The following is a 14254-nucleotide window of genomic DNA, read 5'->3' as shown; positions in this document are numbered from 1 at the left end:
GTGCGTGCGTATCGACCGTTTCGATCAGGGGGGGAGGCGCGGAGAGAATAAAAAGAGAATGAAAAGGCATACGACCGGATGGGGGAGGGGGAGAGAAGAGGAACGAAAAAAAAAAAAGATAAAGAGCGCAGGAGGAAAATGAAAAGCGAGGGTGCAACCGCGGGGAGAACGTCGAGGAGGCGAAACCGCGGACGAAAGTCGACGATACCGCGATCCGTCGAGCGCGCGGTTAAAATATTTGTACCGGCGACACTATTTATTTGCCCGACGCGAATCGAACGGCTCGATTGGCGAGTGCGTTTGCGAACGAGAGTATATCCCGTCGGCAAACAATCGGCGCCGGCGAACGGGCAAAAAATTACTTCGCTCGCGCCACACCGTCCCGCCAGTCCCCGCAGGCAGAGAAAATTGGGGGAAAAAGAGCGATCGGGGTAGAAAAGAGGGTCGCACCGGCGAAACGAGGAGTGCCCAGCGACGCGGAGGCGCGATCGAGAGGGTTCTTATCCGTTGGAGCAGTGGTTCTTAACCCTTTTTGCGACCCCGCCGGGGCGCAGTTTAGAGGAGAAAAACGCTGACACAGTTCTTAATCATGAACAATTCTAGTAACAACTTTGCGAAAAGAAAAACAAAATTCTTGGAACCGAATTAAGGAAGCGCTTTAAATCACCCGGGCGAACAGGGAATCTCCGAGTTTTCGTAACTTCGCGAATAACCAACGACTTAGAGGGATGCTCGATGTCTGCGACGATGCTTTACCACACAGTGCCGCGTTCCGTCACGTTCGAATCGCTTTTGGATCGTGCACACGGAGGGTGGGAAAATAATTTTTGCACAAAATTTGATTCGCGACATACCACAATTGCGGATCGTGTGGTTAAAGTATGGAGTAAGCGTGGAATATACGTGGAATGCGTGGGAGAACTAAGGGAGTGTGAAATACCGAGATTAATGGAAGCTTCGCGCGATGTAGAATTTGGAAAAATATTCGATGCATATTTTGTACGTCGACTGTTACCCGTATCGAAGGGGTGAAAAGAGCCCTCGAAATCGTCGGTGAGAATATTCGGTCCGATACCTTGGAAACTAATACGCCGTGGAAGCCTTCCCACCCCTAATTTTGAGGTCTCGTTTCGCCCCTTTAATGCGCATAAGAGCCACCGAGGAAAATACGTATCGCATAGTTTTGTAAAAATTCCATCGTGTACGAGTTCGATGTAACAGTGTGGAATGCTTACGGAAAAAGTGTGTAACTTGGAAATATCGAAAACGGGTGAAGTGAATTTTTGCTTGTCAATATCGGAGCGTTCCCTTCTTTTTAAAACGCAAAGAACGTAAATCTCTCATTTATTTCGTACTTTTCCCTCGCGTTTCTCGTGCATACCATACGCATTCCACATTTATTCTATACTTTCCCTACGCATTTCACACATTCCGCGCATTCTACGCTCGGTCCATACTTTTTCCACGCATTCCACGCTTATGTAAATCCAACCTTACAACCGCCACGTGGCGGATCTTGGGACAACGCTAATGGCGGTTGCGTAAATCAAATTTTATACCAAAACAGTTAAAACTGCGGGATTAGAGGATAATTGCTCCGAAAGAACTCTCGACGTTATTAAAAATAAAGGAGTAAATATAGTGGGGGATCCGATGGTTTAATATCCATCGATTATGGCGAAAAAAATTTGTCCAACCCGTGCAGAACCTCGAACTTGAGGACTTTTAAATGATTTATCCGCTTAGTAGCTGCTCCACAGCTTGGAAAAACAACGTCCGGGCGCATCGCTTCGCGGTATTTAAAGACCGAGTTTTCAAGCATAAAAATGCTTTATCTAAATCGTTGTAAGGTTATTTTTCGCTAAATTACAGAAGTGCGATATTTCTTATTTTCCAGATAATTTAAAAAGCTTCGAGGAATAAAAATTGTTTTATAGACAAAGGAACGAAACTATTACTACTTTATGAACGAACGTAACATTAAAAGAGACTTTTCAAACACAGGAAACACGATAGACTACTGATAAATAATACGAGCATAACGTTTTCGTATTTATTAATTTATTTTATTTTACTTGATAGAAAAGCACAAAATTTTCTATGTAATATATAAACGTGAACGCTAAGAGAACATAATTTAGGAATTATAATGAGTGTCGCAAAAGTATTCAGGAGTTTCCATAATCTGCACCTTTGTCGAGCAAAGTTCCAGCTTATTCGACGATACCTAAAAGGTGCAAAACTCCAGGTCATTCCACAATACCTGAAAGGTCGTAGTCCGCGACAAATGACCGTCGAAATCTGGTCAACACTCGCAAGAAACACTTTTAAGTGCCGCGACAAAAGTGGCCCAAGTTCGCCATCCGAGAGTTAAGATTTTTCTCACCGTCGAGTTTGATCTAAGTGCTCCATATAGAGGGTGATTCTAGAATCTAGGACAGGCTGTAACTCTTTTCCAAGCGACGATATAAAAACTGCGCGGAGTAAAATGTGCGATTCACCAACTCTTCCGAGGGCGTAATTATTTTGAGAAAAATTAAAAATACAATTCCTGAGAAAGAAAACGCGTTTAAAATTTTATACACGGTCGGTATCCTGTTTCGAGCTAGCATAATCATTTAACGCGTCAATGAAAAACGTGAGATTTTGCTTTTAGATAATTGGAAAGTTTACAAGCTAAAATTTGTAAGGTTACGCGAGTACCATCGTTATAATTTAGTAACAAAGGCACTAATGACCAAAGTTTATCGTTGCAAACACTTCAGAGACAGTTTAGGTCGCGGCAGGACGCGAACAAATGTATCTACCATCGCTAGTTCTCGATAGAAATTTATTATTGCTAGTGACAAGTGTTCGAAGCGTCGCCCATTTTCGCCAACGCATTTGACAGATCGATATTGTGACGAATTGAGTATTGTCTATTCAGCGAGTGATCAAATTATTAGTTACTCGTCGTAGAAATCAAAGCTTGGGCTTCGATCGATCCCCAAATCTTTAATTCGAATACTTCTAACAGTTTCGAGGATATCCTTTCCAACCCCTCGACGCTCGTGCCAGAATTAGACTCGTTTTTACGGGGCGAAAATAATTGCTTTTCTTCGCATTCTACTTCTCGATTTTAACACTCGACTAAAATTTATTCCATGAGATTTTATTGCGTTTAACAACCCCCAACTCAGTAATCAAATACTACCCGTCAGCGCACAATCTTTGGATGCAACTTTACCAAATAAAATACAGTTTTATTTTTAAGATATAAAGCGAAACAGGGGGAAGTATTTGAAATCTTACGTACGATCCCAGTTGGGGTGGGTGTTTGCAAAGATTCTAGCGCCAAAAAGTCTTGGTTGCGTTCCGTCGTATAGGAATTGATCAGGATCCGCTCGGGGAGGATTCGAGACAGGGCGTAATAGTCATCCTGGCGTCACGGTGGTTCGTCGTGGGGATCGCGGCAGTTAAGAATCGGAGCATCGAACTCGCGAGAGAGGGCGGCCAGACGAGACGGCGCGCTAAAGGGCCACGACTCGTAAAACGAACAGGCGTTTCCATAATAGAAATTTAATGAACTTGACGAATAATTGTGTCAATGGATAATTGCATTAACGCCGCTCCAACGAGCACCCGGGCACCCGGGGGCCGACGTTCTCGCTCCACTTCGCACGGTACAACAAATCGCGGCCCGGGGCCACGTCGTCGTCGTCGTCGACGCCTTCCGTCGGCTTATTTCATCGGCACTTTATTGAATTTTTTGCTTCCGAGCTCTCTGGGCGTCCAGGAGGAAACCCGGCCGCGGAAAAACCGTATCTCCCTTTTCCCCCGTGGTAATCGAACGTTTTCAACGGGTACTCCGCCCCCTCCCCGCCTGGGCTCGACGACTTCGCGGCCTCGTGGGTTTCTCGCGGAGCATCCTTTTCATCGTCGCAAACCTCCCGCGCTTTCCCGTCCCGTGACGTGAAATACGATCGTTCCGACATCGAGCTGTCGATTCCATTGTAGCGATCCCCCCGCCAGTCGGCACCGAGGCGCTTCTTCTTCCATCTCGTCCCTCGCGAGAGATTGTTTTCCGCGTGCCTTTTCACTCCTCGTGGCCTTCTTCTTCTCTTTTCCTTGCTGATATCCGTTACACGCGTGCTTACACGACGAATGAAAAACAGTCCAGAGGGCCCAACCCCCCCTTCTACGCGAGCTTAACACCAGTTCTTTGTCTCGCGTTTCCTACGTCCCCCATTTTTTTTTTTATATAGATATATATTCTTCTCTTTTAACGAGTCGACGGTACGATTGTCACTTTCCGCGCCCGGCGTCGACGCGACATCGCGAGCACCCCCGTTGAATGGGGGGCGGCACTTTAAATGCGGATCAGCCCGTTTTATACGGATATGGAGTAATTGTCTCGAGTAAGCGACCCGATTTATTCACGGTTGACGCTTCTTACGCAACGGCAATTCCTACGGCGGTTGGCTCTCGCGAGGCGAGAAAATTTTGTCTGCGACCGCGGGAAAGAATTCTATTCAAACGCTGGCAGGGAGGGGGAGGGGGACTAAGCGCGAGGGGCGGTCGTCGTCCGGGGGCCTCTGTTTAATTACTTCCGAATCCACAACGTTCTGTTGTTCGCCGCCGACAAAACACCGCCGCGTGAATTTATCGTAACGACGACGAGCGAACATGGGGTAGAAAGCGGTCGTCGTCGTCGTGTTCGTCGTTACGCCGCGCCACCAGATATAATCCTCCCACCGATCGCGCTAATTTGCCCCGCAGTTTGTCTTACGGACAATCGGGCCGAACTGTCTCTCGGGGGAAGCTAACGCCGAAGCACCCTCGAATCGAACCCAGAAACCGAAACCGCTCCACCGGGTCGACAAGAGTTCCGTTAAATAGCCCTCTCTGGCCAGAAACCCTCCGATAAACCGACGACGCGCGGATACTGGGTCGAATCGGACCCTTGAAATAATTTTCTCGTACTCGATACCACGGAATTTGACGGTTTTTTTTTGCGTCACTTTGAGTCTTTATTTTTAGCTCCATATTTCAAGAGTATAATTTCTAAATATTAAAAATTGTGGGAGTTACAATGACTCCACTGGAGGCCTCAAGGAAGTGTGTTATTTAGATATTTTTTTAGACTTATTACAGCATCTCCAATTTTTTAAATACAGGACTAGCCACCTAGCTTCGCCTCAAGTGTTTTCTAGCCCAAATCGTAATATTTTTAAGGGACGATATTTTTTGTTTGTTTTTGCAAATATTAAAAATTGTAGGAGTTACGATGACTCCAAGCCTAAAAAAAGTGTGTCAAAGGGGAGTGTTATCTTCAGATTTTTATCTGAATTTATGTATCCTAGAATACTCAGAATCGAGGGTCGCAAACGTTATATAACAAATACATATAATAGAGATTTAGGTGGTTTCTTTTACGCAAGACATCGTGTATAATGCTCGGTGCAACTCGCGCAACGAGATTTTTATTTCACGCCTATCGCAATTATATAATAGTTGAAAGGAAAGGAATATCTACGAAGATGTCTAAAGTGTATTGTGCGTTTTCGTTGGGAACAATAAGGGAAATACCGGCCACATATCAATAATAGACGACAGAGGAAGAAGGTAATAGAGAGAGAGAGAGGGAGGGAGGGTGCAGTTCAATATCCTGCATAACAATATCCGCTGGAGTAGGTGACAAAGGGGAGAATCCATTGGTGAGCCAGATATCTGTTTCTAAATATTGCTCTTAGAAATATTAAATTGCGGATAAGTTTTGTTGAGCGCGTAATTAAATTTTTATCGAATATGGATCAACAAGACGAGATCGTGCAAACCTTTCAGGCAGATCTAAATGTTTTAATAATAATCTGATTTCGAATATTCCAATTTAATTAAAATGTCCAAAATATCTGGAGAATTTCATAAATTCTTTTTGTTTGGCTCTGTATAACTATTTAATTAACCCGACGTATTTCAAAAGCGGTTTATAGGTATTAACACGAGTACTATAAATTTTGCAGTAATCTATAATGTATAATCTACAATAGTAATAAAGGCCGGGGGGATGTTTATCTGTAACGGCTTAACGCGAAGTTATGAAATTTTGTAAATACTTTCCGCGGTGCTTTCGAAATTCCAATTACAAGCCGCCTAATTAATTAAAGTGTCCAAAAAATCATGATTGGATTAACGAATTCCGTCGGTTGACTTTACATAAATAATTCAATCAATCCGCCATATCTCGAACCATCGATTTACGTTCACAAATTGCAATCAATTTTTCAGTAGCCCGGAATGAATGGGAAAATGAACTATGCAAGATTTCATATTTTAATTCAACGATGGCCATTTATTTTGGATTCGTGGGAATAGGTGACATTTTAATGTGAATTTTGGATGTACGAAGTAAAACAGTCCCTATCGACAAAAGCTTCTGTTTAGCAACATTCGTCTGTAACCAACCGTAGAATATAATCTCGTATGAAATACGAGTAATTCAGGTTACGGCGAGTAAAAATATGTGTTATGAAATCAAATTAAATCTGGTCGTAAATTCGAAAGACCATGCTTATTCTGTCTCGGTTGGCATAGCAATATTAATACTAACTTTGCCGAGTAATTTGGTTATAAGGTCCGATTGCGTGTATAAAGTGTTTACCTACAGGTGGGCAATCTGTTAAGGGGCGATTCTACGTTGCAAAATAAGACGAAAATCGAGAACCGGGCGAAATTGCATTCGAGGCTATTTAACAGAATTATTAATACCTGAAAATATGCGAAAAGACTGACTTTATTTAATTTCTTCTTTGTTGGGGAAGACAGGAGATTTATTCCACTTTTTCCTGTACAATTAAATTTTCTTCGAGACTCGTTTCTTAAAACGTCTACGTATAAATGAGTGCAGAATTTATTTTACCGCGTCTGACTATGTCTCGTTGATTCTACTTATGGATGCGGTATTATTTATTTCAACCGAGTCTAACTATTCAGAGAACTATAAGTGCATCGAAAATAGATAGTACCATGATACAACTACGGGTTAAAAATTAGAATCGTGTCTTACATAGTTATCAAAGATGGATCGAGAGTTAAAAATACCGATGCAAGTAGAAATAACGAATAATGGTCAGACGCGGCAGCCGAATGTCACTTAATCGCGCTTCTACCTTGTGAATTTTTTACATCACCTTTCTGGGCAACGAATTTTGGAACAAAAATTGTTATTTCATAGTATTGACCCCTTTTACTTCTACTACATTGTCTGTAGTTTTCTACATACAGAAAAGTTGTTTAATACTTTTTTGTAGGTACCCATGAGCTCTACTTCAGAAAAAAGTTTCATTGAAATATATTCACAATTGTAGGAGTTATGGCTGTTTGAAAATTGGACCATTTCTATGGGATTTTTCTCATTTTGCGGGGTCAAGGACCAACTTTTCGAATATTTTTACGATTTGTACATATTCTCCATCAAAATACGCGTAGTTTGCTTTTTTAAACATTAAAATCGTCCAATCCGTTCAGAAGTTATGACGTTTTAAAAATTCGCATGAAAATTCAGTGATACATATCGACGCTATGGTCAGACATGAAATTTTCGGTAAGGAATTTTTTTCTCGAAACTGAGTAGGATTTCGGGGGTATGTCTAATGACCAAAAATGCTTACAATTGACCCCTGCAACTAAAAATAATTTTTCCAGAACGATTTAAAATTTTTTAATTTAATTGTTAATATCTTTTTAACGAAGCCACCATCAACAAATTGATATTCTTGATTTTCGTCTTATTTTGGCCTCTAGAATCTCCCATTAAAGTTTTTCCCAGGGGTGGTCGAACACTCTGTATATTCAACATATTTTGTCTCGTTTCCAAAGACAATTAAAGTGTGTCCCATAGAAATATTTTTAGAAACTGTTCTCGTGGCTGTTAGAGAACAAGATGTCCTTCAAGTGAATTTCTTAATTCTCGACGTTCGTCTTATTTTGGCGTATGGAATCATCCCCTAAAGGATTGCCCACCTGTAGGTAAATACCTCGTATTTTGTGACTCGAGGGTCACAGTCTCGACTGTGAAAAACGCACTGGTAGGGTCTCAAGTGACATTCGTCGTACGAGGGTTGACCCTCGCGCCGCTAACGTCGATTTTACTCGTCATCCCCCGCGCGACTCGAGGGTGATACGATCTTTTTCAAGAATTTTGGACGGTCAAGGCTATCGGGGTAGCAAACTCACTATGCTTCTACCGTCGACCTCTCGACTCTTCGCTCAGTGTTTGCACCTAGATCGCTTGGCATGCGCTCCGTCCGTTGTTTGTTTTAAAGAGAGAAAGCGCAAGCTGGCAATCACGCTGTACCAATCTACCAGACGATCAGACTCTCAAAGAAACAAAAAAACAGGAAACAAACATCGTTGCAGAACTTACTATTGAATTAGACAGTATCAGATTTTATTGCTTTCGACAACCGAAACTTAATCAAACACCACCGCGTTCGAGGCAATTTGAAAGCTGCACTTCCACTCGATCTTTCGACGTAACAAAATAAGATACAGATTTATTTTTTAGAGTGAATTTTACGGGTACCAGAATTTGAATCTTCGAGAGGTTACAGACTTTTTTAACCATTTTTCTGATATTTTTAGACCCAGGGAAATCGATAGTTCTTGCCCTCTGTCGCTTTCAATGGCAGCCAGGAAAGTACAAGTATCGACTGTGCATAGATTTCATTGACAGTGAGAAGCCTGACGAAGGTTCTACACTCCAATTAGACGAACGCGTGTCGCACGAGAGCATAGAAACGAAACGGGACGGTCTTAACCGGATTCTAGCATAAGAATCATTATACAATTAACCGTGCTATACATATAAATCGATACTAAAAATGTTCTTCGACTGGAGATACTCATCGGATATTAAAAACATTATTTCTGCATCGTAGTTTTCCATACGGTGCTATATTTAAATCCAACATGCACCGCGGAAGATTTCGTAATGCATATAATAACCTGTTTTGTTTTAAAACACGACAACTGCCGCAGTTACAGGCAACTCCAGTTTTACGAACAAGTTCTGTTCGAAGCCGCTGTTTATTGCACGTTTCGGTTCGTTACGGTTACCTCGCATTCTTGCAAAATAAATGTGCATCGTACGCGTTAACAGCCATCTCGAATAATTGTAATTACTATTCGATGCTCTGTACGGTCCATTCCATCGTCGGCAATTAAATTCTCAGATATTCCCCCTTTCGATTGCTATTTATTTCCCAAGCTGCGACACCTTTTGCGCTCTAAAATATGTCTAAACAAAGGGGGACGATTCTGTCTAAGAAACAAACGAGTGGAAAACGCGAAGGTTCGTTAAATTAAATCCAAAAATAATAATCGTGCATCGGGGTTAATGAAACGATGAAGTACCGGTTGCTGGCGGCGTACGACCGTGGCGAAAGGGTTAATCGTCGGCGGTAGTCGTCGCAGTCGTGCCTCGTAATGAATTCGCTGGGCTTTTCTTAAACGGGCTACGAGTAACCTCCCGGTTTCGCCCTCCGTCGTTGCCGCGGGGATGCGCGCTGCCAATTGCATCGACGATTAAATTACGACGGCCGAGCAAAGGTGAACTCGACGAAGTCGCAAATGAAATTCCGGGCGAACGGAATCCGCCAGAAATCTTAACGATCCCCGCTATCTCGCCCGGACAGCGTGCCGACGACTTCGACCGAGGTTCAAGGAAGTCCGTGTAATTTAAATCTCGGCCCCCCGCGACGTCGCTGCTGCTCACCTCCATCCCCCACCCGCCCCTCCGTCGATTTCACCCGCGCTACCCTAACCGAGGGAACGAGCGGGACGCTTAAAATGCCTCTGTGTCCGATTAAATCTTAACAACCTAATTTCCAGAGCCCCGCGTTCGCCTCCGCTGCGATGCGTTACGGGGGCAGGGTTCGATCCACGTTCTCTCGCTCCCCTCGAACTGTTTTTCATTTTTCCACCCCCTCCCGGGGGTTCTTTTGTTCGGTTTTTATCCTCTTTTTTCCTACCCACGTCGAAAAGAGGGAGAGCCACGTGAAAAGTAGACGCACTATGGCGAACGACGGGCAAATTTTTCATTTCTGGGAACAACAGACTGGGCGTTTCCGATGCTTGGTAATTGTCTCGAGTAAATTTGGCGGAGATTAAAATAAGTGACAATAGTTCCGTGGTTCCTTTAATGTTTCTGTACGGAACGGATATCGTGAAAATTTTAGTTAGATGTACGTAGGGAATATAAGAAGTACTTACAGTAAGGAATCATTATATTTAGGGGTTGAGATAGCCCTCTACGAAGCCCCCATTTCATTTATTCTATCAATAAAAATATGAATTTCCAGACTCGAATTTGGTACCTGCTATGTTAGCTTACGCAGTAATCTTTGTTTCATAGTCTTTCACAAAAAAGCTACTTTTTGTTTCGTCGAGCTACTTTAAACTTATACTTCCCCGATCCCTGCAGGGTTTCCATGATTATTGCGATGCGATTTGTTCCCTCGAGTATTCTTGCCTCTCCATCCAAAATTCGTGTCTTTGATATTCTTATTGATCTCGTAAACTCGACCACAGTGCTCCTCTGTTCCAACATTCTGGCTGGCTGAATATGTGCCAGAAATGGATTCGTCGTCTTTGCTGCCTTATGTACAAGGTCCTTGCCCCGAAGTCTTCTATTTACCCGTTGAATTTACTCCTCTCCGATCTGCCCTCATGTACCCGATAATGCTTGAATCGCCAGGTTCTGTCTAAATCCGTCTGGGCATCCTCTTAACGAATTTACAAATTACTAGCTTCGGAATTTATAGACTCCTAGCGTCGATCTCGAACCACGTTTCCGTCTTTTTCGACCAAGAGACTTGCTTGTTATTTCGTTATAATTCTAAAACGAAAAGTATCTTCCAAATATATTCATCGACGCTCGCCGTGGATATTTAATTCCAACAGAAACGTTCTCGACCAATTTAATCTCTTGCTTTACGATTCAATTTGAGGCCGTGCGTGTGTGTCACAGTCAGTCACTGAATTTATCACGCGCCAGAACGAACGTCCAATCTGCCATTGCCAATCGGCCAGAAGGCGACGGAACCGCGAGAAGAAAGTATCATAAATTAATTCGTTCGAAAAGCGTGAAATATTAAACAGTAATTCGGTACGCAGTCGGACCACGAGCACGATATTACGAGCCAAGGGACTATCGATCGCCTTCAGATTTCAATAATATTAAACAAAATTAATAGAGAATATAATAGACGCGAGAAATAGCCGAAGATATTTTCCACGACTCAAATTATATTTAACACTGTTTACGTGTCCTCAGTTTTAGTTTCGAAAACAATTCGATTGCCAGCCTTTTGTTGTTAATTGACCAACTATCGTCCGGTTCGAAATAGTTTGAGTTTCTTCATTCGCGTTGAATGTCTAATAATTGTCGCGACACGAGTGTCGAAACGTCTTTTATGACTCTCGACCGATCACAGCGTGGATACTCGTGTCAATTAGAGACCTATTTTCGTTCTTCTTCGAAAGGTACTTCATTTTGGTGGCTGATACCGCTAAATTTGATAGAAAATGTAGAAAACCATCGACGAGTGGTACGCGTTCATTGGCAATTACCTCTCATAAAGCTATGCTAATATCTAAAATCTTAAACAGAGAACACTGGAATGTGTGAAACAAGCTTCAACGTTTTCCTAAATAAATGTTTGGTAACTGTGGTGACCCGCCAATACAAGTATCAAATTATTTCCCACTGCTCACTATTACTCGCAGCCGATACCGATTTCCGAAATCTCAACTAACTCTCCTCTGCGTTTAGTTCGACGTTATTCGGTTGATGTACCATCCTCACCAGGCACGGGTCTCTACAGTAACCATACATTGCAGGCGAACTATAATGTTTGTCTCTTGGTACTCGAAGAATACAGAAGGTTCGAACAGGCATTTCGGTACGTTACAAACCTATTATACCCGGGTGCCCGGTGGTACAAACGACGATACGGTCGTTCTACGCGACAATGTGAATTGGGAATGTAGAATGAAATTTTTTTTTTTGTTTCATACGTGGCTTTATTTTCGAACGAAATGACTTTGAATATTTGTCGGATACACGTGTACCTGATTGGCTTGACTCGACGGGTTTCGTTGCAGATTAAACTGCAATATTGAACGGTTGCAAGCAAAAATTACCGTTGGATTTGTTCAATTAAAAATGCAAAACATCGGGGTTTGAAAGCGTAGGTACGAATTTACCGAAATCGCAATCGTGCAAACGGTTTCGACGATTTCTAAGCTGATTGACCGTGTAAAAAATGAGCTGTCGCGACGAATTAATTAAAATCTCGACGATCCGTTTCTGGCAAACTGAAACTTTTTTTTATACAGTACGAGATCCAGATTGCAGATGGATTATTATTACGATAGAGTTAATTGGATGCGTTTACGCTATAGAAACGTCCGATAGATCCGAAATAGTGTACGCGCCTAGTTTATCGGAAGTCTGTAATGGACAGGAGGAACGAACGAGCTATCAGTTCGTTAATAATCGTTCATTCGATTAATAGGAAGATATACAACGTCGTCTGGTACAATATTACGGAACTTGGTCTGGAACTGAATTAAACCGTACCGATTCGGAATTGATCTTCGACCAGCGTACGGGATTGGGCCATCAAAGGACGTCGTCGCGACGTACGACGTCGATTTTGACGACGGCGGATTTCAGAGGCCAGAAACAAGGGACAAGAATTATGCTTCCGTTTTTTTTTTCAACCACGGTGGTTCAAGTTTAAATTATTCCGCAAGTTTCACCCGTCTGATGCTATCTCGGAAACTGTCGAGAGATATAAAGTAGCTCTTCGGACGAATGTTTTATGGTTTTCTGCGGAAAATAACATGGTGCCCGTCGCGATAAAAAATTGCAACAAAAAATTCTTTGTATCTCCTTTATTTTCCGTGTTATCAAACTTTTAGTTCCTTTGCATCTTTCCCTGTTTTTTTTTTTTTTTTCTTATACGAAGCAGATAACTATTTTTTATCGCGAATTTATAAACGACTATACTTTCCGGTCGACGCTGATACCGCAATTAATAACAAAGAATAACGCGTCGAACCTAATTTTCCTTTGTAACTTCTTTGTGTATTCGGTAATGTTCGCGATAACATCGGGGAGCTGAAACTTCCGTAGGGTAATTGCATCCCTTAACTTTAGCCGGGGGCTGAAAAAATATACGTTCCTCGTTTTTGGTTGCTCTGCGAGTCGGCGAACTTTCGTTGAAATTTTCTGGGCAATTTTTGGGCGAAACGTTCGCTTCGAGGAAATATATTTAACCCCAAATATAGAAGAACATTTTCGTCTTGTTTTGATGTGATCATTTATACAAAAGCTCGTGTACAGATTTAGAAAATCTAGACGTCGTCGAATATATTATTCGATAATTCTAAATGTGCATAGCTATATTGGGAGTGAAAGAATGAGCCGGATAGACAGAAGTGATACGTTGCGGTGAATATTTTTAAGTCCAGGCTGTTTTCTTTTCTGAAAAATTGAGTAGCTCGAATACAGAAAACGATTTTATACATTTATGCGCGCTAAAATTCTCGGTGCCTTCAGCGACGTTTCACGATTCCTGACGTGCAAAAAAATCCGTATCTTTAGAATGCTTAGAGACGTAGGATGTTTTATTAAAATTTTCCAACAATCTTATGATCGCCTAACTATCTTAAATCGATCTGCCAATGTTCTATCCGGCATTGAAAAATAAGCATAATAATAAACACACGTTCTCACCGTTTATGTTCGACCATTATCTATAATGGGAAATGATCATAGACATACGGAGTGCTGCCACGAATATTACAGACATTATGTTCAGTGCTTAGCCGAAATGATCAACATGCATTTCGTACATGAGAAAGCAAATTGCAGTGCTAGAAAACCGGCAACGTAGACGCAACTAACGTTTGACTAAACGTTACGACGCGAAAATGAATAATTATGCGACCCATATTCGTTAATATTCTTCCATCTACAAGCAACGAAACATCAAGCTTAAATTAAATATCGTATAGCCAAGGCGAGGTTCTCTCTTACTAACGCTAGACTGGAGAATTTCAGATTTTATACTTAAATTTATAGAAATCATAAATATCATTTCTCGATAGTCGTACTTCTACGATATTGACAATATTCGTTAAAAATTGTAGGCAGTAAAGAAGTATGAAATTTTCAACGGTTGAAAGGCGTTGATACATAGTGGGT

At 42.0% G+C, this 14254-nt stretch overlaps 1 protein-coding gene across 2 annotated transcripts in view; it reads left to right on the top strand.

Moving 5' to 3' along the window:
* Nucleotides 1-14254, top strand: part of LOC143351631 (cell adhesion molecule 2-like) — a 102673-nt gene that overhangs the window by 41603 nt on the left and 46816 nt on the right. The window lies entirely within an intron of this gene.

Source organism: Colletes latitarsis, chromosome 2 (genome assembly GCF_051014445.1).
Source record: "Colletes latitarsis isolate SP2378_abdomen chromosome 2, iyColLati1, whole genome shotgun sequence".
Lineage (NCBI taxonomy): Eukaryota > Metazoa > Arthropoda > Insecta > Hymenoptera > Colletidae > Colletes > Colletes latitarsis.
This window is presented reverse-complemented; position numbering and strand designations above follow the sequence as displayed.